Source organism: Protopterus annectens, chromosome 17.part0 (genome assembly GCF_019279795.1).
Source record: "Protopterus annectens isolate FY-2018-M chromosome 17.part0, PAN1.0, whole genome shotgun sequence".
Taxonomy (NCBI): domain Eukaryota; kingdom Metazoa; phylum Chordata; order Ceratodontiformes; family Protopteridae; genus Protopterus; species Protopterus annectens.
Window position 1 is genome coordinate 153,122,494 of NC_056751.1, and position 27,500 is coordinate 153,149,993.

Here is a 27,500-nt window from a genome sequence, read left to right on the forward strand (position 1 = left end):
AGAGTAATGGCATTGGGGTAAATTGCTATTTCTGATGGCTTTGCTGATGTAGTCATGGTTAATCTTGAGAAAATAGATTTGCAATTTCATATTTTGAATAGTCAGTGGGATTAAATTACGAAAAAACATTTTTGAAACAGTTTTGCCAGTACTCCCTATCACTGTTCAGAAACTTGATATACAAACAGCTTTTTTGTATGACCTATAGGCTAGCCAATATACATTGTCATAAATTAAAAGTGGTTTTGTATATCATGGTGCAGAATGTAGAATGTATATGAAGCCTTTCTCTGAACTGCCAGATACTCAGTCTGTTACAGAACTTAAGGTGCCTGCTATAATGGGAGATGACTAGTGACACTCTTACACTTGTGGTGTTTTCTGATTATACAGATATGGTTCCTCATAGCTCAGTTTTGCCATATTCTGATCTTATGGCATCATGGATGGAACTTAAGTGATCAGATGTGCATGATAGTAAAATGATTTCAGATGCAGAACTTGTGCCTTCATTCCTTGATGGATCTGCAACTGAACAGTTCTTAAAAGGGAAATAAAAAAGGTTAAAAAGGAGCTCAACAACTAGCATAAGATTATTTTTATTTATTGATGTATTTATTCATCTGTGGTGGTGGTGCTGCGGTACCGTTGTCGCCTCAGTGTAAGACGCTGTCCGGTTCAATTCTCAGAGCGTCTTCTGCGTGAAGACATGCGTGAATAGGCGTACCTTCGTTGAAGGTTGTGCGTCAGGGCTGGTAACTCGGCACGTAAAAATCAACTACCAATCATTAGCGGACCGGAGTTCTACTGTGGCAACCTGTCAAAGGAAAAAACTTCAAAGATCAATTCACGTAAGATTCAAGTATGGCACCCTTTATTACTTGCAGCAAGGAGACAAGACATGCAGATACAGGATTTGTCTAAATTACTAGTAAGCAGTATGCTACTTTTATACAGTTCTATGAAATGTTACTTTTCTATGGTTGACGTAGTTAGACACAGCTTTCTGTATTACTCTACAGAAAATGTTACTTAGATTTCCTGCTGACATGTTCAGATTTAAAACTCACTATGTCTTACATAGAAAATGTTACTTTGATTTCCTGCTGACATGACTGGATTATAAAAAAAACATTTGAGAAAAACAACCTGGCCTTGGGGCTTATTTTTAGCCCACTACAAACTTTCTATTCTTCAGTTGTGCATATATGTGTTACATTTCAAGGTACATTTCTAGCTTAGATACAAGTAATGCTGACTACGGTTTATACTTTCAAGCAGCCTTTTGTTTTCATTATCAATAGCTTCAGCAGCTGTGTACTTTCTCACGGCATAAGCAGAAAATCAATAACTCTTTGTTAAGTCTCATGACACTAGTAGAAATGAAACAATTATCATTATTATTTTCATGACATTAGCAGAAATCAAATGCTTTCCTGTTAATTTCCAAAGCATAAGCAGATCATAGCTGTGCAAATTTTCATGACATAACAGGATTGGAATGTCTCTAGTAGCTTGTGCAGATTCATGCAGTGTGAACAGAATAAATGTTTTAACCCTTTTAAACCTCGAATGCACTAAGCATGCGTATTGCTAATACATATTTTCTAATATTTCCCCCCTTTTAATACTTTTATTCTACTTTCAGAATAAGCATAAACAGTTTTTCTTCCCCTAACCTCTTCCTACTCAGGATTTGCTGTTAAGAGAGTCATCCAGTTTAAACTTATGAAAGCATTTTCAGTTTTTCAACAATTCTTCAAGTTCAGCATCTTGGTATAAGGTTTCTGAAACTGACATGTCTATAAACTCTTTAATCAGTCTTTTCATGCAGGGGATGCAGCAGCAAACACATACAATCAGTAGGATCATTCCTACACAGATGGCAATCAGGATGCTCATCAGGATACTGCCCCACCCCCCAAACAATCTGTGGAAAAAGTCGGTCAATGGATTTGGTCCTGGCTTGGTCATAGCCGACACTTGCTGAATTACCTCAAGGTGATTGTCTATCTTGTGTTTGTGGTCAGGAATATACGAACAGCACTCCTCCTGGATTAAAGCACAAGTACCTCCTCTCACCGCTAGGGTGAAGTCGAGCGCCATGCAGTTTTGAAGCACTACAGTTCTCATGGCAGTCAGTTCATCAGTCACCAATTCTAGAGCAGAAAAGGTTGTATTGCTCATTATTTCAAGAAGTTTAGACAGTTTTCTCAGTTCCCAGATCGATTTCGTTGCTCCATATGCTGGCAGTACACCTGCCCACGAGATGATGGTATCACCCAAGTCCATATGCGACAGTCCATTTTTCCCTAGGCCCACAGCATGATGTTTTTTCCAGCCCGCATTGATTTGCCCTACTGGATTGACAGGCTTCTTGATTTCTGGTCGAACATTTCAAATTTTCCCCTGAGGCAAAACTGCTGTGTGTCATATGGCCAGAACCAGGTACCCCAAATAACAACTGCCGGACCAATTCTCAGGTAAACACTTGTATGCTTTCCTACCACATACAAAATAACAGTCTTTTACTTTGGTAGTAACTTTACTATGTCCTGGTTCTGAAAGAAACATTTTTTTGTCAACTATAATCAGTTGTTTATAAAGATCAGCATTATGTTTTACTTCCTCAGTTGTCATATGCATCAGTTCAAAAAATGAATCATAGCTTGTGTTGCAATAGGAACCTGTGTTATCAGTTTTATTGTAGCATCTATAGGGAACAGTCACATTGCAAATGCTCCAACCCACCTGAACTGTATCATTTTTGTAAAAACACACAGTCCCCTTCTGTCGAACAGACAAGTGCAATGCTACTTTATCTTGTGATGTAACATCTGATGTATCATAGACTAAATTTTCCCAGGTCTTGTTGGCTCCTAGGGGGACTGAAGTTAACAATAAACCCCCGTATGCTGTTGGCAAAGCTGTGCAAATCAGGCAATTCAAAACATTGAAGGTCTCAGCATACACATATTTGATTGCCTGGTAAGTGTTGAAGTTTGGGTGCCACTCTACGTGCAACTCTCCACGTTTATTCAGTTCATTTTGTGTGGCTGGGAAAAGGAATGGCCACAACAAAAAGATTATTGTCACTAGTACAGGCAACAGGATAATTATGCAATACTTCTGAGGAAATGGTTGTTCTGCATTCCTGTTTTCTCCGACTCTTCCGAGTAGTTTTATTTGGATTTTTCTGGATTCTATCATTTTTGCTTTTGACATGTGATCTTACTCTCTGCCCTAATAGGACCTTCAGCACCGATGGTTTCTTCACTGGGGTTGAGATGGATCAGTCCTATTGATCTGACCCCCCTTTGTAGCCAGATTTTGTGCTGAGGGCCCCGATGGAGAGGTAAGATTTTTGTCCAGTTCAAAGTTCTTAACTAGTTTGCAGTGTGTCAGGTGGATCCACGAAGCTTGCTCTGCGAAACAGAATTTGACTGCAACAGATGTTTAGAATTCAACAAATTTCTCATATATTCAGCTAGTGTATAATCGGCTTCCTGGTCTGCGGACATGAGAAGTTTCCACTGGGATGTATAATAAGCTCTTCCAAACAGTTTTTCAAAAGGAGTCAATCCTTTTGCAGTCAGAACAGTTCTCATGCTCAACAGTGCCAGGGGAAATCAATACAGCCAATTCTTTCCTGTCTCAGCTATTAATTTTCTTAATCTATTCTTTAATATTCCATTATGCCTCTCAACTAGCCCTGCAGATTGCGGATGGTATGCACAATGATTTTTTTAAAGAAATACCAAAATGCTTACTTAACTGCTGTATGGTTTGGTTTACAAAGTGTGTACCATTGTCACTGTAGATCTTTTCCGGAATGCCGAATCTAGGGATGATTTCTTTGACAAGAACTTTTGCCACCGTGACTGCATCTGGATTTTTGGTTGGAAAGGCTTCCACCCATCTGGAAAACATATCTACAATGACAAGACAATACTTCTTATTTTCACATTTGTTCAATTCTATGAAATCCATACATATAGTGTGAAACGGATATGGTGGTGTAGGGAAACTCCCTTGCTTGGGCTTTAACGCCCCTTGTGCATGATGTTTGTTACAAATTTGGCACATCAAACAACATTTTTTAGAGTAGTTTGTAAATCCGTACGTTGTGAACACTTGGTTCACCAGCTGTACCATCCCCCCTGTTGAGACATGGCATTGCCCATGGCTCAACAAAGCTGCAGCTCTAAACAAATTAGATGGTAGTATCAGTTTCCCTTCTTTAGAGATGTACAGCCCCTTTTTGAGAATTGCTCCTCATTTTACCTATCTTTGTTTTTCAGCTTGCATAGTGAGTGTCTGCATTGTTTTTAATATTCCTAAGTCTAACATCTCAGAGGGTTGTAGTTTTTCATTTAAAAGAAATACTTCAGAAGCTGTTTGTTTTGCAGCTGTATCAGCTCTCGTATTACCTTTTGAAATCCTATCTTGTTGCTTGGTGTGAGCTGTGCATTTACAAATGGCTACTTTCTGAGGTAACTGAATAGATTCTAAAAGATCTAAAATAAACTGTGCATGACTGCTAGATTTGCCAGTAGATGTTATCATTCCTTGGTTTTTCCACTGTTGTGCAAAAACATGTACAGTAGAAAAAGCGTACTGGCTGTCAGTAAAAATGTTTACACTTTTACCTTTTGCTAAGGTACATGCCCGTGTCAAGGCAATCAATTCTGCTGCCTGTGCAGATAAGTTGTGTGGTAAAGGTTTTGCTTCTACAATCTCAGTATCAGAAACTACTGCATATCCTACTAGGTTCTGTCCTGCAGGACCTCTTTTGCACAATCCATCTACGTAGTATGTCACCTCAGCATCATCCAAGGGGACATCCGTGAGATCTTTTCTAGGTAGTGCCTTTTGCTCAATTACCTGCAGGCAGTGGTGTGGTGTGCCATCTGCAGGGGTTGGGAGCAAGGTAGAAGGGTTCAAAGTCATGCATCGTTCAATTGTCATGTGAGGTTGGCTCAACAATATAGTCATACAGGAAAGATGCCCATCAGGGGAAAGATATGCTACTTTCTGTTGCAGTAAAATAATCGTGACTGCATGAGGAACTCTCAAAGTGAGAGGATGGAATAAAACTACTGAGGCCGAAGCCTGTACTGCCATTGCAGCTGCAACTACTGCTTGTGCACAGTGGGGTAAGGACCGTGCCACTGGATCTAGTTGTGATGAATAGTAAGCAATGGGGCGTTGCTTGTCCCCATGCTGTTGTGTTAACACTGATGTCATATAACCTTGCTTACAATCTACAGTTTGGAAAAAAACGTTTATGGTAGTTTGGTAATCCTAGAACTAATGAGAATGCAATTAACTGTTTCAGTTTGCAGAAAGCAGATTCTGCCTCTGGTGTCCATTGTAACAAATCCTGTGCTGCCATTGGCTTTTTGTATATCAGGTCAGTCCGAGGTGCAGATTCCAAGGCATAGTTTGGAATCCAACTCTGGCAAAAATTAGTTGTACCCAGGAAGGACATCATTTCCTCCTTGGTAGTGGGTTTTGGTGCTTGCAAAATTGCTACTTTTCTATCCTCATCTAATGTTCTACCTTCTTCGGATATCACATATCCTAGGTATTTGACTTGTTTTTTCCAAAGCTGCAGTATATTTTTGTTTACCTTATGTCCTTCAGTGGCTAGAAATCATAATAGCGTTATGGTATCTTCTTTACAATCTTGCTGGGTGGGGGCTGCCAGCAAGTTGTCATCAACATAAGGTAAAATCTGACTGCTTCTTGGTGGGGTAAATCCCGCCAAGTTGCTTACCATTTCTTGTGAGAATATTGTTGGAATTTCACAATATCCCTGTGGTAGTCGCGTATATGTATACCTTTTCCCCTGAAATGTAAATGCAAACCAATACTGGCTGTCAGGGTGTATCAGTATCGAAAAGAATGCATTACTGATATCTACCACAGAAAAATACTTCTGTTGAGATTTTAAACAATTCAATAGGGTGTGTGGGTCTGGCACCGTAGGTGCCCTTGGTATTACTGCGTCATTTACAGCTTGTAAATCTTGGACCATATGCCATTCTCCATTTGTTTTTTTTAACAGGAAATAAGGGTGTGTTACATGGTGAATTGGGAGATTCCACCAGCACCCCCTCCTTAAGTAAAGCTGCTATGATAGGTTTGATTCCTGCCTCTGCATCTTTTCTTAAGGGATACTGTCTTTTCTGTGGTCTAAATGCTGACTTTGGTGTGATAGTAACTGGTCCCGCTGTACGAATAAGTCCTACATCTGACTTTCCTGTTGACCAGAGAGTTTCTGGTATATTCTGTAAGGCATTCTCTTTCTCCTTTAATAGGAGTGCTAATCAGCTGTCCTTGCTAGACTGCAAGTGTATGGCTGGGTGGGTCTGAGTTATCCAATTCAACTTCTGTATTTGTATTCCCTGCTCTGACAATTCTAATTCTGTTTCTCCCATTTCGTGACTTTTTCTCCTAGGTCTGCCCATGCTATGTTTTTGTCCTTGGTTAAGCTAACATGTGGTAATCGATTAGATTTATAAAGTGTCAAGAACGCCTGGGGTAATGAACAGCTGGCTACACTGTTCTCTTCTGTGTCCCAGTACAGATGACTTAATATCAATCTGTTTGCATGAATTTTAAACAATTCTTGCTCATATTCCTTATCAGGTCCTGGTGTGTTACAATAATACAGGGTACAGTGCAACAAGTGTTGCTTATCAATGTCAAGGGAGGGGAACTTGCTGATGGCTACATTCATTAACTCTTCAGTCACAGTCCCTGGACCAGTCGTAACCAAGTCCTGGCTGTACCAATAAAACATTTCACCCTCCAATTGCACTGCAAAGGTATCAATTTGTCATTGTGCCTCCATACCCTGCATGGTTGGGACTACTGCTATACCAAATAGCTGCATGAGGTCTCTGCCCAAGAGGTTTACTGGGCATTTTGCAGAAACAACAATTTTGCTTTTCTGAGTCAATCCTGAAACTGGATCAGTTATTGCAATATTACGGGAGAGGGGCTCCCGATACAGCTGTCCATTAGCTGCTTTTACCAGTATGTAATCAGGTGACTCTGTGTTTTCTGGCAGCTTGGAGGGATGTATCAGGGTTCGTGATGCCCCTGAGTCACACAAGAATTTGACTTCCCTCCCTTCTACCAAGAGTGTAACTTCTGGTTTTATGTCTGCTAAATAGAGCTCCAGGCTCAATAAAGCTAGGTCTAATATTTCATTTTCTTCACTGTCACTAACTTCTTTCACTTCCTCTATCTCTTCTGTCACATTCTCTACTCCCTCTTCTGTCACATTCTCTACGCCCTCTATCACATTCCCATTTGTCCTTTCTCCGCTATCCCCTTCTAATGATTCCTGACTATCATATAGTCACTCCTCACCCTCCTTGTCTTCCATGGTTGCCTTCTTGTTTTTCTTGCAATCCTTTGCCAAGTGTCCCTTTTTACCGCATTTGAAACATTCACCCCTTTTCTTTCGCCCTTCAAAGTCCTCTGATCGCTGATCAGATTTTTTTGTTTCCCTGTGCATTTTTCTTGCCCTTTTTCCCAGACTGTACTATGTAAACTTCTGCTCCATCTTTTACAGAAAATATTTGAGCTTACTTTTTCTTTTTGCTATTGAAATGCCTTTCGGCATGCCTAGCATATTCAAGTAATGACTGTAACCTGCTTGTACAATGGTCTACCATGTGTTTTGTAATAAAACTGCTTATGGGTGCAATACTGCCTTTTAAAAATGCATTCTTTAACTGCTGTTCATATGGGGAATCTTGTGTTTGATCTTCAGGAACCTGCATACCACAGTGGTTATTAAAACATTCTAATAATCTGGCATAATACCGGTCAATAGTTTCGCCTTCTTGTTGGATGCATTGATTAATGCAAGTCCAGTCTGCCCTAGGCTTCCATTTTTCAGAGATGCGGTCTGTAAGACCTTTTACTCTGTTGTCTAGTTCTGCACTGCTATGAGGAAAGGGCCTGTGTGCAGCGTCACAGGGATTCCAGTTGCCACTAATCATGTGCCAATCTGGCCCCACAATTTGTCTTACCACTTTTTCTACCTCTTCTCCATTTAAGTTATAACTCAGCCTCATTCCTTGTAAATCTTCTGAGAATTTTCTAAAATTAACTTTTGGATGGGGAATTCCCTCAGTGGCTTTCCGAATATCTTCCGGAGTCCAAGGTCTATACACTAAAATAGTTGGGTCCTGACCATCTTGTCCTGCCTGAGGATTAGGTACTTCTATAAGTGGGCATATTTCTTCTTCACTCATAGACTGTGAATTCTTAACCATTTGATATAACTCAATGCCTTCATTTGAGTTACCTGCCCGTGTTCGAGACCTGGTCCCGATGGGATCTTTAATAAACGGTTTTACTTTTACAATGTCTCTATTTTCAGTAACAACAGGATATCGTGGGGGTGGACTAACCTGTTCACTTGCTTCATATTCTAGTAAGGGAGGCGGAGGGGCTGATGCTATTACTAAGTTATTGTCCTTATCTAAAAACATTGTTTTTGAATTGTTGTTCTTTTGTTCCCTACAGTTTACTTCCTCAATCCACCTGTGTGCCTGAGGAATTCCTAATTGGTGTTGATTTTTTACCCGACCTTTGGAATCGGTTTTGAGCTGTTTGACAAGTTTGATAAGTGAGGATTTTTCTAATTTCCGTCGAATTCATACTTATTAACCCATTTTGAATAGTATTTAATATTGTCGGTGCACTGTGACTGCATATATTTTGCGTCTTCGGTTAACGGCGGATTTGGGGGTCTTTTTGTGCAACTATTACCCATTTTGTTCTACCCTTTTGATTGTTACGTAACTTCTCTTATTTTTAACGTGGTACCACGGATTTTGTTATAGTCTCTTCAGAATGACTGCCTACTTATTCTATTTCTCCTGATCTATGACAAGACAGTAATCTTTTCTGTCCCTAACTTGTAAAATACAGTCCTGACAAAAACAATACAAATCTAGTCTCTGATCTAAAACAGAAAACAGAAAAAAGTAGATTCACCTTACCTGAGCCTACATGATTGATCACCTGATTCGCGGAGACCCGTCCTTCAGTCGCAGATCAGAAAGTGGCTGGCCTCTTTTGTACGACAATTCTGTCGGAGGGCTTTTCATATAAGAAAAAACGATTTGGCTTCTTCCCCGTACGGTTTCAACCACCTGGCCCATCTGATCTGAGGTGAAGTGAGGGTTCCGGTCCAAAGGACCAATCTGTCAAAGGAAAAAACTTCAAAGACCAATTCACGTAAGGTTCAAGTATGGCACCCTTTATTACTTGCAGCAAGGAGACAAAACATGCAGATACAGGATTTGTCTAAATTACAGCAAGCAGTATGCTACTAGTATACAGTTCTATGAAATGTTACTTTTCTATGGTTGATGTAGTTAGACACAGCTTTCTGTATTACTCTACAGAAAATGTTAGTTAGATTTCCTGCTGACATGTTCAGATTTAAAACTCACTATATGTTACATAGAAAATGTTACTTGGATTTCCTGCTGACATGACTGGATTATAAAAAACATTTGAGAAAAACAACCTGGCCTTGGGGCTTATTTTTAGCCCACTACAAACTTTCTATTCTTCAATTGTGCAGTTCTAATATATATGTGTTACATTTCAAGGTACATTTCTAGCTTAGGTACAAGTAATGCTGTCTACGGTTTATACTTTCAAGCAGCCTTTTGTTTTCATTATCAATAGCTTCAGCGGCTGTGTACTTTCTCACGGCATAAGCAGAAAATCAATAACTCTTTGTTAAGTCTCATGACACTAGTAGAAATAAAACAATTATCATTATTATTTTCATGACATTAGCAGAAATCAAATGCTTTTCTGTTAATTTCCAAAGCATAAGCAGATCATAGCTGCGCATATTTTCATGACATAATAGGATTGGAATGTCTCTAGTAGCTTGTGCAGATTCATGCAGTGTGAACAGAATAAATGTGTTAACCCTTTTAAACCTCGAATGCACTAAGCATGCATATTACTAATACATATTTTTCTAACAAGACCCCTAACAATTTTCAGCCACAACATGGGCAAAATTGGCAGTGACAACTTTTAAAACATTAAATTATGATGAATAATAGTTATCGCTCACAAACTGTACTTTGACAATAACAGTAGAATAACAGAAATATTTCAGAAGACTTTACATTAAATTGAAAAGCTATTAATTCTGTAAACTATTAGTAAAAGGTGATGTTTATGTAAGGAATACAGCTACGTACAAAAATACAAATGAGATGAACAATTTCAAAGTTTGTTATGGCTTTTCAAAAAAAAAAAAAAAAACAGTGATTGTAACAACTATTGTGGCATCTCCCTTCTTTGTACCATGGGGAAACTGTTTACCATCTTGTCCTGAAGAGGCTCCATGTTCTTGCAGAGAGAGTTTTCCCCGAGTCTCAGCATGGGTTCAGAGCTGGATGGTCTACTGTAGACATAGTTTTCTCTGTTAGGCAACTATAAGAAAAATGTAGGGAGAAGAACAAACCTCTGTATATTGCCTCCATTGATCTGACCAAGGCATTCGGCTTTGTCAGTAGGAAAGGTCTGTTTGCAATTCTAGCAAAGATCGGCTTTCCTCCAATACTGCTTTGCATTATCATGGCCTTCCATGAAGACATGAAGGGGACCATCATGTGTGATGGATCTACATCCAAACTTTTCAAGATTCTCAGTAGAGTAATGCAAGGGTGTGTACTGGCGCCAACATCGTTTTGGTATCTTCATTTCAGTCCTGTTGAAATTTGCTTTTGGAACTGCTACAGAGGGTATCTTTCTCTGAACCATAATGGATGGCAACCTCTTCAAACTGTCGAGACTTAGATCAAAGACCAAGGTGTTTAGGAAGCATATAAGGAAGTTCTTGTTCACTGATGATGCAGCTATTGTGGCTTACAGTCAGCAAGAATTTCAGTCACTCATGACTTGCTTTACAGATATAGGTATGGAATCCGGCCTCACGATCAGTTCAAAGAAGACCCAGGTGATGGGTGAAAATGTAGGCAGTGAGCCATCAGTCATGGTGAGTGACTATGAGCTGGAGGTTGTCCATGAGCTCAACTACCTAGGCTCTACAATCTCTGACAACTTGTCACTTGACAGCGAGATCAACAAGTGCATTGAAAAAGCTGCCACAATGTTTTCCAGGCTGGCAAAGAGAGTATGGGCTAATAATAAGCAAACTGTACACACCAATGTGCAGGTTTACACAGCCTGTGTTTTGAGCATATTACTGTATGCCAGTGAAACATGGACTCTGTACTCAAAACAGGAGCAGCAGCTCAGTGTATTTCATATGTGCTGCCTTAGGCGCATCCTTGGTATGTTGTGGCAGGACAAGATCTCCAGCAGCACAGTGTTTGACAGGACAGGCACCACCTCCATGTTCACAATCCTGCAACAGAGACGTATGCATTGGTTGGGTCATGCCTCATGCATGACAGATGTCCAAATACCAAAAGACCTCCTTTTTTGACAGCTGGAGTCTGGAAATAGGCCGAAAAGGTGACCCCAAATTGCATTACAAGGGCATATGCAAGCATCATCTCAGTGCCCTCTCCATTAGTGTGAACAACTGGTATTCTCTCACCTCAGACAAGATTGCCTGGAAACAGGAAGTGAGGGAAGCTTTCACTATTTATTAGACCACCTTGGCAAGGAGAGCAAAGGATAAGAGAGCTCTCAGAAAGATCCATGCCCATGATACCAGATCAACATCTGCCTACTGCTGTACAGGACTACCACTCCCAGACTGGACTGCATAAACACAGAATATGCTGCTTGAATCAGTCAACAGAGGTGTAAACACATGATTCTATGGCTTTTCTCTTGGTTTAATTTCTCCATGTCTTTTGGCTTTCTAATACCATGATGGGAATGGACCACATTCCTAAGTCAGGGTACAATTAGAGTTAATGAGATTAGTATTGATTTAGTCTTTGATATTAGTCAAGAGTGCTCTTCACAGCACCCATAATGTGCCCAGAATTGCCTCTGCATAACCCCTTATATTAGGTATTCAGCATTTTCAAAGCACAGGCATTTGTGCTCATCTGTGCAGCAGAGTTAGGTACATTTTGACTGTACTAAACTCTATAAGTTTTCTAATACTCTGGGGTAGGGTATTCCAAGTTGCAGGAACAAGTTTTCAGAATGCTTTTTTACTAGTTGCTTTCGTGAACTATGGTCTACCTAGGGAGGTTGAACTGGCAGCAGATGAAGGGAGGGAGGTTAAGTCAGGTCTGTGTGCTGGAATTTGGCTGTGAGTTGGGGGAGCAGTAGGAGCATTTTATCAGTTTAGAAGTGAAGCAATTCAGTATCAGATTTGCCCTGCCAGTTATTGGTAATAAAATGGATTTCTTCAATGAGTTACAACGATATCTTATTAGGCCATTTAGGGATATGACTCTCTGCATATCTTATTTATTGCTGCCCAAAGTCTTTGAGCATTCTGGACTAAGCTCAGTGAAAATAAGGCGAAATAGTACTCAGTTGGGTCTATATCAGAACATCGAGGTATTAAAACTTCGAATGTTCTGATATTGAACACTATTCAGCGAACGCTAAAAAGCTGCAGAACAGCAAATTCTTTCCTCGGGAAAGAATTCGGTTGGCTGTTTCTGTGGCTTCACTATTCTTAGCGCTGTGGTAGAAAGTCACGGGTTAGGTTCAGGTAAGTGTGCGATTGTTTGTACGTTAGGGTTGGGGCGGGTTAAGTGAGTTAGGGTTAGGGAGCGGGTTAGGCGTGTGTGCGATAGTGACAGACGTTAGGGTTAGGGGCGGTTTAAGTGAGTTAGGGTTAGGGCATGGGTTAGGTGAGTGTGCGACAGTGACAGACCTTAGGGTTAGGGTTTGGGTTAAGGTAAGTGGGTAGATAGTAGTGTATGTTTAGTTTAGTGTAGCGTTAGATGTAGGAATTTAAGTGTATGTGTGTGGTTGCTGTTTGTTTGATGTGCTTGTGTTGTGTGTATGTGTTTTGGAGCAGTGAAGTTTTTCCCTGGGAAAAAATTTGCTGGTCTGAATGTTCAATATTTTCATGTTTAGATGTTTTGGGGCCGATGAAATAGCGTTCACTATTTTCATCTTTCGATAACGTGTTAGAAACGCCTCAGTTTTGGGCGTTATCATCTGTAATGAAAGTTTTCTTTCTTGATTCTGGTAAAGGTAAGTTAAAGCATTTGTAAGCTAATTTTAATTGGGTAATGGCAGCAGTATTATTAATTATATACTGTATGTATATTGGAGAAATTTAAGTTTTGGTCCATGGTTACTCCTAGATATTTTTGCTTTACTACTTTCAGTAATGGAATACTGACTGGATTAACAGTGGTGACAGTGGGGTTAGTTTTGGTTTTCCAAGGAGCTTCAAATGCCATAGTAGTTGCTTTCTTATAGATGTGCACCAATCACATATTAGTTAACCAGTTCCACAATGAAATGAAGTCCCTGTTGCATTTATTAGTTAACCAGTTCCACAATGAAATGAAGTCCCTGTTGCATTTATTAGTTAACCAGTTCCACAATGAAATGAAGTCCCTGTTGCATTTATTAGTTAACCAGTTCCACAATGAAATGAAGTCCCTGTTGCATTTATTAGTTAACCAGTTCCCCAATGAAATGAAGTCCCTGTTGCATTTATTAGTTAACCAGTTCCACAATGAAATGAAGTCCTGTTGCATTTATTAGTTAACCAGTTCCACAATGAAATGAAGTCCCTGTTGCATTTATTAGTTAACCAGTTCCACAATGAAATGAAGTCCTGTTGCATTTATTAGTTAACCAGTTCCACAATGAAATGAAGTCCCTGTTGCATTTATTAGTTAACCAGTTCCACAATGAAATGAAGCCCTGTTGCATTTATTAGTTAACCAGTTCCACAATGAAATGAAGTCCTGTTGCATTTATTAGTTAACCAGTTCCACAATGAAATGAAATCCCTGTTGCATTTATTAGTTAACCAGTTCCACAATGAAATGAAGTCCTGTTGCATTTATTAGTTAACCAGCTCCACAATGAAATGAAGTCCCTGTTGCATTTATTAGTTAACCAGTTCCACAATGAAATTAAGTCCTGTTGCATTTATTAGTTAACCAGTTCCACAATGAAATGAAGTCCTGTTGCATTTATTAGTTAACCAGTTCCACAATGAAATGAAGTCCCTGTTGCATTTATTAGTTAACCAGTTCCACAATGAAATGAAGTCCCTGTTGCATTTATTAGTTAACCAGTTTCACAATGAAATGAAGTCCTGTTGCATTTATTAGTTAACCAGTTCCACAATGAAATGAAGTCCTGTTGCATTTATTAGTTAACCAGTTCCACAATGAAATGAAGTCCTGTTACATTTTATGCTGCAGGTTTGGAAGACAATTTGTCTGAGCTTAAGTATAATGATGATGTCATCTGTATTTAGTGCAGAGGTCAGCTTGTGTAGCTCAAATGGAAAGTTGTTGAAGAGACTGTGCCTAGTATTAAACCTTATGGTACTCCATCGGTGAAGGTTCCATTTTTTGAATTATTTACTTATTCAGGTGGAATCATTTAGATACCATCATTCTTCTTGTGTATGAGTGACGGCTTTTCAAATTCCACTCAAACAAAAACAGAACATCATTTTAAGTTGAGGAAGAATCTCAGACCTATCCTCCCATGCAGGAGAACTGGCACACTGTACTGCCTTCATCGATGTTGCTATTCCTCTGGGAAAGGGCATGACTTTAATTAGCAAAGAGTGCAGTTTGCCTCTTAGCAGACACTTGCAGTTATGATATTTTTAACCATTGATACTACTAATATCTGCATACCCACTCTTTCATTTACTGTAGGATTCATGAATGCTAAAGGTCGATCATTGATATTAGCATATGTTTTCCTCCCCTACTGAATATTGCTTTATTATAGATGTTTGGTAAACAAATAGAATTGCATTCTGGTGTAATCATTTAGAAGGTTCTTGTAATCTGGAGTTTGCATTCTTTCCCATACTCAGTCATTGAACCTTTGCTTAAAGCATGGGCAAGCACAGACAAATGGAAGTACCTGGCTGTTTGTGCTATTGAATCTGGTCATGGTTTAATTCTACCATTCAGATGGAGCTGTGCACATTCCTTAATGTTTCAGTAAATGATTATCAAAGTGCTATAAAATATTCGTCCCTTTCTACGCAGCAGTTTCCATGTTATTTGGAAAGGCTTTACCTGTTACATTTATGAGAAGTTTAGAAATAAGCATACTCTTCATTTCTTGTCTTCATCAGTTTTTTTATGGGGATGAATTGCAGAAAACTTTTCAGGAGACAGAAGTGCATCCCAGTGACATTTCTGTAAGGAACTTTGGTATAACAAAAACTGGTTACATTTTTGTAACCCTTTTTATTTTGTTGTGTTCTGCACAAACTTAGGGGTAGTATTCAGATACATTATTGCCATAGCACTATCAGTGCTTTGCTGGTGAGCTGTGCCCGTGCTATCATGATAACAAATGGCTCAGAAACATGCAAGAGCCATGTGAAATAAAACCTCATTAGCAACTCATTTGTGCATTTCCAAAATCAAATACAGCATGTTTAAAACAACCATGGTAGTGTTTTTGCTACCAACCCTTGCCAGGTACTAACAGAAAAACGCAGGCACACACACACACACACACACACACACACACACACACACACACACACACACACACACACACACACACATCCCAGCAAATATACACAGTCACACACACCCAAACAGTTACACATGTACACAGATACTGAGACAACTCCAGTCATATCCCTACATATTCACACACACACACACACACACACACACACACACACACACACACACACACACACACACACACACACACACACACACATTACAGTATGTGAGGAACTTCTGTGGATGTTCCGGTTGTTGCATATGCCTGGTCAGGTACATACCAGAGGAGGCATTACACTGAATGACTGGGCTGATGAGGGGTGGGTTCAATGGAACAATGACATCCTTGGACCTAGATGCTATAACCTTGTTTATAAGTTGTGTAATATAGAATGATTTCCTTTCTACAACAGACACAAATTGGTCAAAGGACAGGTTACGTCTACTTGTGTTCCCAAATACCTGACTACTGGGTCTACTTTTAGAGGTGTATTATCACTGTGGTAGTTTCCAGGGGTAGCTGTCTTCCAAAGGATACTATTATGCATTTATTGGTATTGAGTATTAGACCATGGTACTGACAGAAGTTATTAGTCTGTGTCAGGCATTCTCGGAGGGAGTTTATGTCATTGGTGGATTCTGTGACTGCGCCTTGTTTAAAATCATCTGTAAACTTGGTCAGCCAGAGGTCCTTGATGCTGGCTCTGACTTCAGAGAAGTAGATACCAAAAATGAGAGGCCCCAGCCCTGAGCCTTAAGGGAATCTATTAGTGACTGGGCTCTTTGTGGAGGTAGACTCCCTTGTCCTAACTTCCCTGGTCCTATCTGTGAACCAGTGGGCTATACAGAGGATGACACAGGGATTTATAACTGATTTCATGAGTTTGTCTGCAATGCCCAAGTAGAATATTGTGACATATCCTTTGGCCAGGTCAAGGTAGGCAGTATGCTTTGGTGACCTTTTCAAAAAAGTCCACCATGTTGAGTCGGCAAGACCTACCCTTGACAACACTAATCTGGGTTAGATCCAGTATCTGAATGTTTCTTATGTTATTGTCTATCATTTCCATGATAATTCTTTCCATTGTTGTGCATACAAGACTAATCAAGAGTTACAGGTTTGTAGTTACCTAGATTGAGGACATGTTTCCTAGTGATAGTTGGTGGCGTTGTGGTTGAGAATAATTCCTGAGGGGTGTCAGAGGGGAGTGGGAGGTAATATTAGAGCTAAATTTGTCAGCCAGTAGATTTGTTATATTTTCTGGTTCATTATAGGTGGCTCCATTTGCAATTCATTCAGCACACTATTGTTTATTGCCTTTGAGGTTGTGGGCATCATTTCACTATGATATAGTGAGACATAGCCTGTCTTCTTGCCTTTGAATCACTCTACCATTCAGTTTCAATCCACATCTATGGCTCATAGGAAGAGCGTATGATTAATTTCCATTAACCCCCACCCTTGAACTACAATATTTACATGTGAGGAGGTCTGGTACAGAGCTGCAGCACTACCTACCTGTAGTTGCATACTGTTGTAATGCTACTTGCATACTGTTGTAATGCTACACTGATCGCTGAATCAGAAATATGTATTTTTATGAAAACCTGCTGGAAGCAGGTTTGTGCAGTCCTCTTTGAATAGCCCACTTAGTATTTTTTTAGATTATAATTTGGTAAAGTGTCACTTACAGTAGGGACTGAAAAGCTTTTTTGTAGACAAGAGAATCATAACATTGAGGAATGAATGTGCTTCTTAACCTGAGGTGCAACAAATGTATGCAGATCTTTAAAATGATAATTTATCTTTGTTTGCTTTTTCCCTTAATGCCCTAATTAACAAATAGCTGTTAAGATTTGTTATGGAAAGAAATGCTTTGGTTGTATACCAGGCAATCTATTCATAATTCTCTTCTACATTATTACGAGGCAGCTGAATTGCACAGGCTGCTTCATAAAGAGGGCGGGGCTGAGAATGTGTGTATTGTACTCATTCCTGGTTATATATACTGATTAGAAACTATTTTAAGGATCAACACATAACATAGTTACTGTTTTGGTACATATAAAATTCAAGGGTCAAGGAAATCTGTCCACTTTTTGCTTACAAGTATACCTTCTGTTGGAGGAAGTACAGCATTACATACTAAACATTTTAATACCTCTTTTTCTATTGCAACTGTATATTACTGGGACTCTGGAACTGCTGGTTTTCCAAAAGAAGAATCTTATGCCTTCTTTAAAGGGAAACACCATACTGAACCTTCAATAAATACTTTTTATTATAGTTTGATATTCTGTGGCATATTAATGTATCAGAATCTAGGTGCTTGAATGTTGTGCAACAAAATGACTGTCAATGGGCCTGCCATGCCGATGTTATCTTAATTTACAGCTTGTCTTTCTCTCTGCCAAAACCCATTTCAAATTCTCATTATAAGACACGTTAGACATATGGAAGTACTGGTGCTCCCCCAACCCCATTTAGGTAAAATGGCAGCAATCTGAGTCATAGGCAACTTACGCAGCCACTAAACCTGACTTTTTTTTTTATTTTTACCAGCATTACCTTGATTTATGATCAGAGCTAAACTTCTGTAACCTTTTCACAGTTAATTTTAAAGCCTTAACTAAATAAACTAGCTAAATTACAAGGATTTCTTAAGCTGTCACTGCATTGAGCAATTGACAGATCTTTACCTGCACTCTTCTTTAGTGGTCAAACTTGTCAATCTACAGTAAGAGCCTTGCTACTACTTGAAAAACTTATAAGATAAAAGCAAACTTATTGTGGTATTCCTTTTGGTTTATGGTGGAAATCTGTGTACATCTAATTCTGAACTTGATAAACAAAGAACTGTACCATATTTGTTTGTTCAAAACTATTTTCCATATATGACTCACATCATCTTATATCTGTTGCCATGATTCAGTTTTCAAATGTGTCACATTCTGATATTTCTTACACAGACAGAAATGTCTTCTTGTTATCCTATTCCACTTATGTTACTACACTGCTACTTTATTGTATTTATTACATTACAGCAAACTGATGCTTCAACTAACTTTGGATCTCTGAGCATGAAAAATCAGTACTTTGTATTGTGGATCCACTTCAACTTACTAAAGTGCAAAAGTCCCGATAGATAAGACATGAAAACTCAGTTCTGATCAACAGTTTACATAAGAACACATTCATAAGGCTGAAACTCTACTTTTAGTAACTTTTTCAATGAAACCACACTAGTGACTGTTATCATTTGCGAGCTGATAGTTTGTTTGTGTCTTTCGGCTTTTCCCGGTTAGGGGTCGCCACAGCGGAACTCCAGTCCGCTAATGACTGGCAGTTGATTTTTACATACCGGCTTGCCAGGCCTGATGCACAACCTTCAACGAAGGTCCACCCATTCATGCATGTCTCCACACAGAAGACGCTCTAACTGAGAATCGAACCGGACAGCGTCTTACTGTGAGGCGACAACGCTACTGCAGCACCACCACCGCGGGTCATTTGCGAGCTGATAGTATGCAACTTAATAGTTGGGTAATAAATCTGAACCCACGCCATGAGTATCACTTTATTCCTTCCCTTCAGCATCAGATGCCTGCAACCAGAACTGTAGTTCTATTTAATTTAAAGATCATTACAAAACTGTATCCTTTTTTCTCAGTATAAAATGTGCTATATTTCCCTTTAAAAAAAAAACTGAACTGACAAAGTCGGAAAGCATTTAAATTTTTAATAATAAAATAAAAACTTATCAAGAAAACAACTTTACAATTTCACAAACCTTTTAGGTACAAGACCCTTCTTCAGTGTGATACAAATTATCTTCACTAACATTCAATTATTTATTTAAAACGCAAAGACACAACCAAACTATCAAAATCCCTAACTAATTAAACAATAAATAATGTACAAAAAAACTTTAAAGCTACATACTTAGATGTATTCAACTATAACTTCATCTGTCTACTCTTTAAAACAGGCTTAATGCATGCTAACTGCCGCATTTAGTGTCCTGGGACTTTATTTGCATTAAGATGTAAAATCTATCTATACTCTGCTGTTTTAATTTTATTACTGACGTCACCCCCTCTTACATCAGGATATACTACCTAAACAACTCTAAACTTAAAATTCTATTCTGGGCCTTCTTCCATTTGATATATTGAAAGTGCATTCATCATAACATTTCGCTTGATGTCAGACGTGTTCAATGATTCTATCTTTAAGTCTCCTGCTATACTTGCCTATATAAAATGATGTACATGCTATGCAAGTGGCCGGGTAAACAACATTTTCTGTGACACAAGACGGAAAACAATTTATTTTAAATTCTTTACGTGTAGTTGAATGTATAAAAGATGTATCTTTAAGTATAAATTTACAATTTGCACAGCTAAGGCAAGGAAAATTTCCTTTCTTAAACCTTTGTGCAGGCTTTTTAATAGTGTTAGCTTCCTTATAGCAAAGCTGTTGTTTTAAATTATTTCCTTTTCTGTAAGAAAAGATTGGCGCACGGCAATCTTATTTAATTCAGGATGTGCTGTTAGGATTGCCCAATTATTCCTGATAATATGTAAAACATTATCAGTTGTGATATTATAATTATCTATGTATCTAATAACACTATTTTCTTTCTTTCTCTCTTTATTGTGTCTTAGAGGACCATTCTGCATAAGATATGGTCTTGCTGATTTATCTCTCTCACTATCAACATATTGTTTAGTAGTATTCAATAGAACATCACTATTAATTTCTGACACAGAAAATGTTTACCTGGCCACTTGCATAGACTATGCATCATTGTATATAGGCAAGTGTAGCAAGAGACTTAAAGACAGAATCACTGAACACATCTGACATCAAGCAAAACGTTATGATTAATGCACTTTCAAAAAATATAATGGAGGAAGGCCCAGAACATAATTTTAAATTTAGAGGGGGTGATGTCAATAATAAAAATTGAAACAGCAGTGTATAGATAGATTTTACATCTTAATGCAGATTAAGTTCCAGGACACTAAATGCAACAGTTAGCATGCATTAAGCCTGGTTTAAAGAATAGACAGATGAAATTATAGTTCAATATATCTGTTAAGTATGTAGCTTTAAAGGTTTCTTGTACATTATTTATTGTTTAATTAGTTAGGGGTTTTGATAGGTTGGCTGTGTCTTTGTGTCTTAAATAAATAATTCAATGTTACTGAAGGTAATTTGCATCACACTAAAGAAGGGTCTTGTACCTGAAAGCTTTGTGAAATTGTAAATTTGTTATATCGCTATATTTTTTATTTTATTTTATTATTAAAATTTTAAACGCTTTCCAACTTCGTCATTTCAGTTTTTTTTTAAGTTTTACTTTTTATTTGATGCTGACTGCATTTACACGAGTTCTATTCTTTTTCCTTCTGACTATATTTCCCTTCCCCACACACTTGCAAAGTGCAAACATTTTTACTTTTTTTGACTGAAATTTGTCAAATCGAAAAGCTAGTGCAAGAAAAGGGCAGGTGCCTTTTGATTTGTCACTGTGCTTAATTTCAAAACAAAAGAAAATAAAAATGATTTCACTGTCCAAAATTAAAGTGTTTACTATTTTTTTTACATTGTGTAGCAGTATAACTTATCCCTATTCTTTGTATAATGTTTGCTCCAACATCTAACATTATAGAACTTCCACTGAGTGACCTCTCAAACCTCTTGTATCAGAGACACATGGGATATATACAACCCTTATGAACATCAGTTGTTTCAGCTATATGGTGATTCTCAATGCCCAAAAGTTACTTCTTTTTACATTGTTTCAATGGACAATTTCAGGCGAATAAAGCCAAACCCCACTATCTGTGGATATGCACATTTCACCCTTGTTATGACCTCATCAGCACAGCACAAGTAGAGTGTTTGATTAAACATAAGAAACACAGGGCTGTTATACTGAGCTGATGTTCATTACCATTGGGGGACTGCAAAATATCCCAACTAACAACCTAAAACAAACAGTGAGAAGGGCACACAGAAAAAACAATCAGTAAAAACTAAATGAAAACTCCAGCCAAGCTAGAACTTCCACTGAGTGACCTCATAAACCTCTTGTATTAGAGGCACATGGGATATATGCAAATGACCCTTATGAACATCAGGTGTTTTAGCTATATGGCGATTCTGAATGCCCATGACTTATTTCTTTTTAAGTCCTTTCAATGGACAATTTCAGGCCAATCATTATGGAAAAATGATTTTGCTTTAGTTGTTTATAGCATTTACTGATGTCTTTCTCAATATGTAAAACTGAGAAGACAGCAGTCAACAGTATAATCTACTGAATATCTACAGTCTATCCTAGATCATACAAGCTGATATAAATTCTTTTTTTATAAATACATAAACAAGAAATATCTTTATTGAATTATCACTTATGACATAGGCAATCATACATTTATATAAATTAAAATAAACCATTTGATATATTGTCAGTTGCAAACATTATACATCACTTAAAATATATACAGTTATTGTTAGTCGAACATTACATAGTTCATTCAAATTCCTACCTTCCCTTGAATCTCATTCATCCTCCAAAACATTATTCTGCATGTATTGTTGCCACAATTCCCATTTGTTCCATGTAATTTGCTCCTACCCTTTTCTAAAGATCCCATTTCCAGTTATTTTATCTCCATTACTATCTTTACAACTTCTAGTACAGTTGGTTTAAACTTTGATTTCTATTTTCTAGTATTTGCTATTTTGGTAGCTAGCAGAATTAAATTCAGCATGGCCTTACTATGTCTAGGGAATTTCAATTCTGTATCACAGCTCAAAAAATTATTTCCTTTGTTAGACCAATTTGCTCATCAGTATTTTTGACAGAGTAGTCTGCAGAGAATTTTTAAAGTCTGCCAACTTATTACTCTCCCAAAAATATATATTCTAAATTACCTCTTTTTTCCCATTACACCTCCAACATTTGCCTTCTACCTGAGGAAAAAATCTTTGGAGTCTGCTTGGGATATAAAATACCTATGCAAACACTTCTAAGTAAAGATTCTAAATCTTCTAGACTTTGTTTCTTATTTGGGAGCTATACATATATCCTCTCATTGTTTCTTTGTGCATTGCTTATCCAGTCCATCTTCCTAATCCTTTTTAATCTCCTCTGATTGATTCCTAACACAAATTATTTTTTTAAACGTGTGATCTGAATAAAAATAAAATACTGCACTCTTCATATGTGAAAAGGAAAGAGGTGGAAATGAAAAAAAAATAGCTGAAAAGAGCTGAAGGTTTTCTAGCACCAAGTAACATGTAGGTGATATTACAGTGTCCAAATAGAGAGATGAAATTGGCAAGAGAAGGAGAGTAGTATTAATGGAGCTAAATTCATCCTCAATTCCTGGTGAGTTCCTTCACATGGTAGACCTTGTTTTTTTTTTTTTTCAAAATCTCACGAAGACAGCAGTGATATATATATATATATATATATATATATATATATATATATATATATAGACATATTGTATATATCATGAAGAAAGGTAAGTCAAACATAAAAAGAATACTCAAAAAAAATATAAACACGAAACTAAACTAGTAAACAAGTCGGTAGCAGCAAAACCAATGCAAACCAGTAAAAGCCAAAAAGATTTAATAAGATTAAGCGCTTTTCGTTTGCTCTGTCAGCAAACTTCTTCAGACAACAAAAGTAATCACATTGTGAGTATATATACATTTTGCTCTGGGTTAATTAGTTGATTAATTAATTAACTTACAGAGGCAACCAACTTATCTAATTACAGAGCCATCCACTGACAATAGTAAAATACTTATGTAAAAATACTAAACAGCATTCACAACCAAATAATGGTAGTAATAAATCTAAAAATAAAAGGAAATTCTAATATTACTAATAGTTATGGCAATAGTTAATATAAAAAATAGTAGGTATAGGAAAAACTATATATCTATATATATTATTTTATATACTAAATAACATATATCCATATGTGTCTTTTTTTGTGTATATAGAACATTTTTTATATATGTGTAAAACCATACTAGAATAGATTTCAGTGTGAACATTCAATATAAATAAATCAAACATTTATCAACATTCACTTTACAACTTCTCCTATCTAAAATATGTTTATGTCTAATTCATGTTAAAGCCAGATGTATATAAAAATGAATAATAATTAAAATAATCTGACATTTTATATTAATATATTTTCCTAAATTCATCTTTTTAGACTTTTAAGCTTTAACACACTGCTCAAACTACAGGTCTCATTTATACCTGGTAGATTATATGCATTAAGTCTAATTTGCCAGAATAGTTCCAGCTCTTCGAGTTGCAATGGTGCAGGACCACCTCTTACATCGAGCTCTGGCTGGTCTATAACTAAAAATCTGAACTGATGTCCAGAAAATTCTGCCACATGTTTAGCTAAGGCATTGTCTTGTTTGTTCCTGCTAATGGCATATGAGTGTTCATACATACGGTCACGGAGTCTCCTCTCTGTCTTATCGATGTAAAATACCTGGCATCCCTGGCATTTAGCCAGGTACACTACCATTCTAGTGTTGCAATTGGCCCTACACTTCAGTCTATATTGAACATTATTTATTTCAAATCTGTTGGATTCAGTTACTAATTTGCAAAAATTGCAATTTTGGCATTTGTACATACCAGTTATTTTTGGTTGTTTTTTCCGGCGTTGTTCATATAGTGCCTTCAAATTCCTACCCTTCCTAAATATAGTGCCCGGGTATTCACCCAATTTATTTAATATACTAGGGTTACTTGCAACATGTGGGTGATATTATAGTGTCCAAATGGAGAGATGAAATTGGCAAGAGAAGGAGAGTAGTATTAATGGAGCTAAATTCATCCTCAATTCCTGCTGAGTTCCTTCACATGGTAGACCTTGTTTTTTTTTTTTTTTCAAAATCTCACAAAGACAACAGTGATATATATATATATATATATATATATATATATATATATATATATATATATAGACATATTGTATATATCATGGAGAAAGGTAAGTCAAACATAAAAATAATACTGTGTGCACCAATCCTAGGATATAAAAAATGCCCACCTCTGGTGTATACTCTGATACTGGGATCAGAGAAAAGGCAAGTGTAGAATCTTCAGATAATGGAAGAATTCCTACTACAGGGCTAGGCCAAGCTGGGAAGGGTTGAGGGGCAAGGGTGACCATCCCACTCCATTGTAGAAGTAAAAAGTATTCTACAAAAAAAAAACTGTTAGGCCAATCAAGAGATAGGTATATAGAAAATAAAGTGAACTATTGAGGATAAGAAAGAGATTATGCATTGCTACTATTAAAAAAATAGATAAATAAAATTTCTACAGAGAGGATATGTAGCAAGAGCAAAATAAATAAATAAATGAATTAAAGGAAAGAAAAATACTTCCACAAGAAAAAAAAAATTAAAAGCTACAGATAATAATTTCAGATACTTCATGCAACAGTTCAGAGGAAAAATTACCTACATGAAGATGTATTTGGCTGCCTGGAAAATGAAGCAGTAGAGAAAGTTATAAAAAAGCAACATGGACATGAGAAAGAAAAAGAGCTTTGATAGGATGCAATATTTATGTAGAAAAGAAAGTCAAATTAATCCTTGTGAAAAATGCAGCTGTAAAGACAATTGAAGAAAAATAAAGGTAAAGACACATGGATATGGTAAATTTAACAATAATAAAAAAGTCATACAGGTGGAATGCAATTATGAATAAGAAGTTAAGGCAAATAGAAATTGAAGTACTTGATCATCTGCAAAGTGAAGGCATACAGGTAATGTTACAATATGATGAGCTATTCAGTCTACAGATGTAGGGGCAGAAAATGGTGGAGAATGCATCTGAAGAAGATATACCACAAGGCGATATTCTGGAACCTTCTGTAGTAGACTTGTATGAAAATCCATTTAGAAATGCACAGCAAAAGAAAGAGCAGAAAACAGCAAACAAGATGCTCTCAGTCTAGAAGAGAATGATCTGTTGGAAGACCTACTTGAGGTATGCTCCTTGTATGTAAATGCCAATACTCTTCAAATGACTTCATGTAGTCACATGAAATGTTTAGGAAATACTACTGATATAATTGCATATAAAATACTTATAGAATGTGTTCCCAGACTCAAAGGCAAAGGAGTAGCCGTATCTTGAATTTTAATGAAAACACTTTGCTTAACATGAAAAAATAATTTAATATTCATACATAAATCTATAATTTTCTTAGGTGCGGAGGTGAAACAGTAGTATATATTTATTTATTTTTTTGTTTATCTGATGAGAACTGATAGCTGCACTTATATTTTTAAATAACTGTTTTGCAAAAATTGCTATTTGTGAATTTCATATGACCGCAATGGTACAAATGTTACCATTTCTACAAATGTCATTTATCTATACTGCTTGGGTATTTTTCATAAAAAAAATTTCAAGACGAAACACTGGATTATCAGCCTTATTTATGCACTGCATAAACTAATACCTTGTAAGGTCAACAGTCAGCCCAATCTCCAACTTGAGAATGTCTGTCAGAATAAGAAAAATATATGTGTTTTACTATAACATTTAAATGACAGAATATTATTAGAAAACTATATTATTATTTCTGAGTTCATAAAAACATGATATGATGCAGATATAGTGAGTGCGTCAGACTAAAAAATGTCTAATGTATTTGTTTGTTACAAACTTAATGGCAAAAATCAGAACACCCAAAAAGTTGCAGATGACTGCTTGCTGTATCAAGCAATATACATGCATATCTTTGAAACCATTTGAAATAGTATAGCAATTATCTGAGAATAATATGTCACAAAGCATGCAGATCTCTTTCTTCATTCATACTCTGTTTCATACGAGTCTAAATATGTGAGGGCAGTCATATCGCTATTGAGAGAAAACTTCATTGTTAAGGAGAAATATACAGGATTTTTACTTCTGATATAATGGGAGCTCAGTAAACATATGTTCTGGACATGCTGCATTCATCACCTACAGCAGAAGATGTATACTTATATAGTCACACAAAAAGTAGAAAAGGAAAGGGTAGACCAAAAAATCCTTTAACCAGAACTTAAATAAACTGTTATATCAGTTATAAACTTTTAAAATCACAGGCCCAGGTCAAAGTTTAGGAACACAGTGCTAAACAAATATCTGTTTCAACCAGGACTTGAAGCCAGACCCTGGAGATCACCATTCTAGCTACTCATCCATTAAGCTATTGAAACAGGTGAGAACTGCCCAAGGTTCGGAACTTGTCCATCACATTTGTTGTTTTTAATATCTTCTCATCTCTCAATCATCTTTTATTTAACACATTCACATAAAAGGTTTACATAATTATATAATACAGGGAATAAAATATTCTTGAACTTACACATATGATTTTTAATTAATGGACAGTATAATTTTAATTTTAGCCATGACATTAAATGTATCTGCCAGTTCTCATTATATAAATCTGTTTTAATTTGAATAGTTGTTTGGAATCAACAAATATAAACCTGGACCTTAATTAGTCAGTGTGGAACAAATGAAGGAGTGACAATTGGGTCATATAACAAGATTCACAGTTAAAGATTTTTATTCCATTTTAATATAGAAAGGTTATATCTGTTATTTAAGTAATCATTAAACAAATTATTTTCTGTACATTTTTGCTGCTAAGAATGATGCTTACCAGTGTGTCTGAAAGATGATGATAAAGTTGCATTTCTGCCAGGTTGTTTATATGTTTAATATCGTGAAGAAAGCAAACTGA

The 27,500-nt window shown here is 37.0% G+C and overlaps 1 protein-coding gene across 1 annotated transcript in view; it reads right to left on the bottom strand.

The window, feature by feature from the left end:
- Positions 1-27,500, bottom strand: part of LVRN (laeverin) — a 1,030,506-nt gene that overhangs the window by 545,934 nt on the left and 457,072 nt on the right. The gene's annotated exons all lie outside the window — the stretch shown is intronic.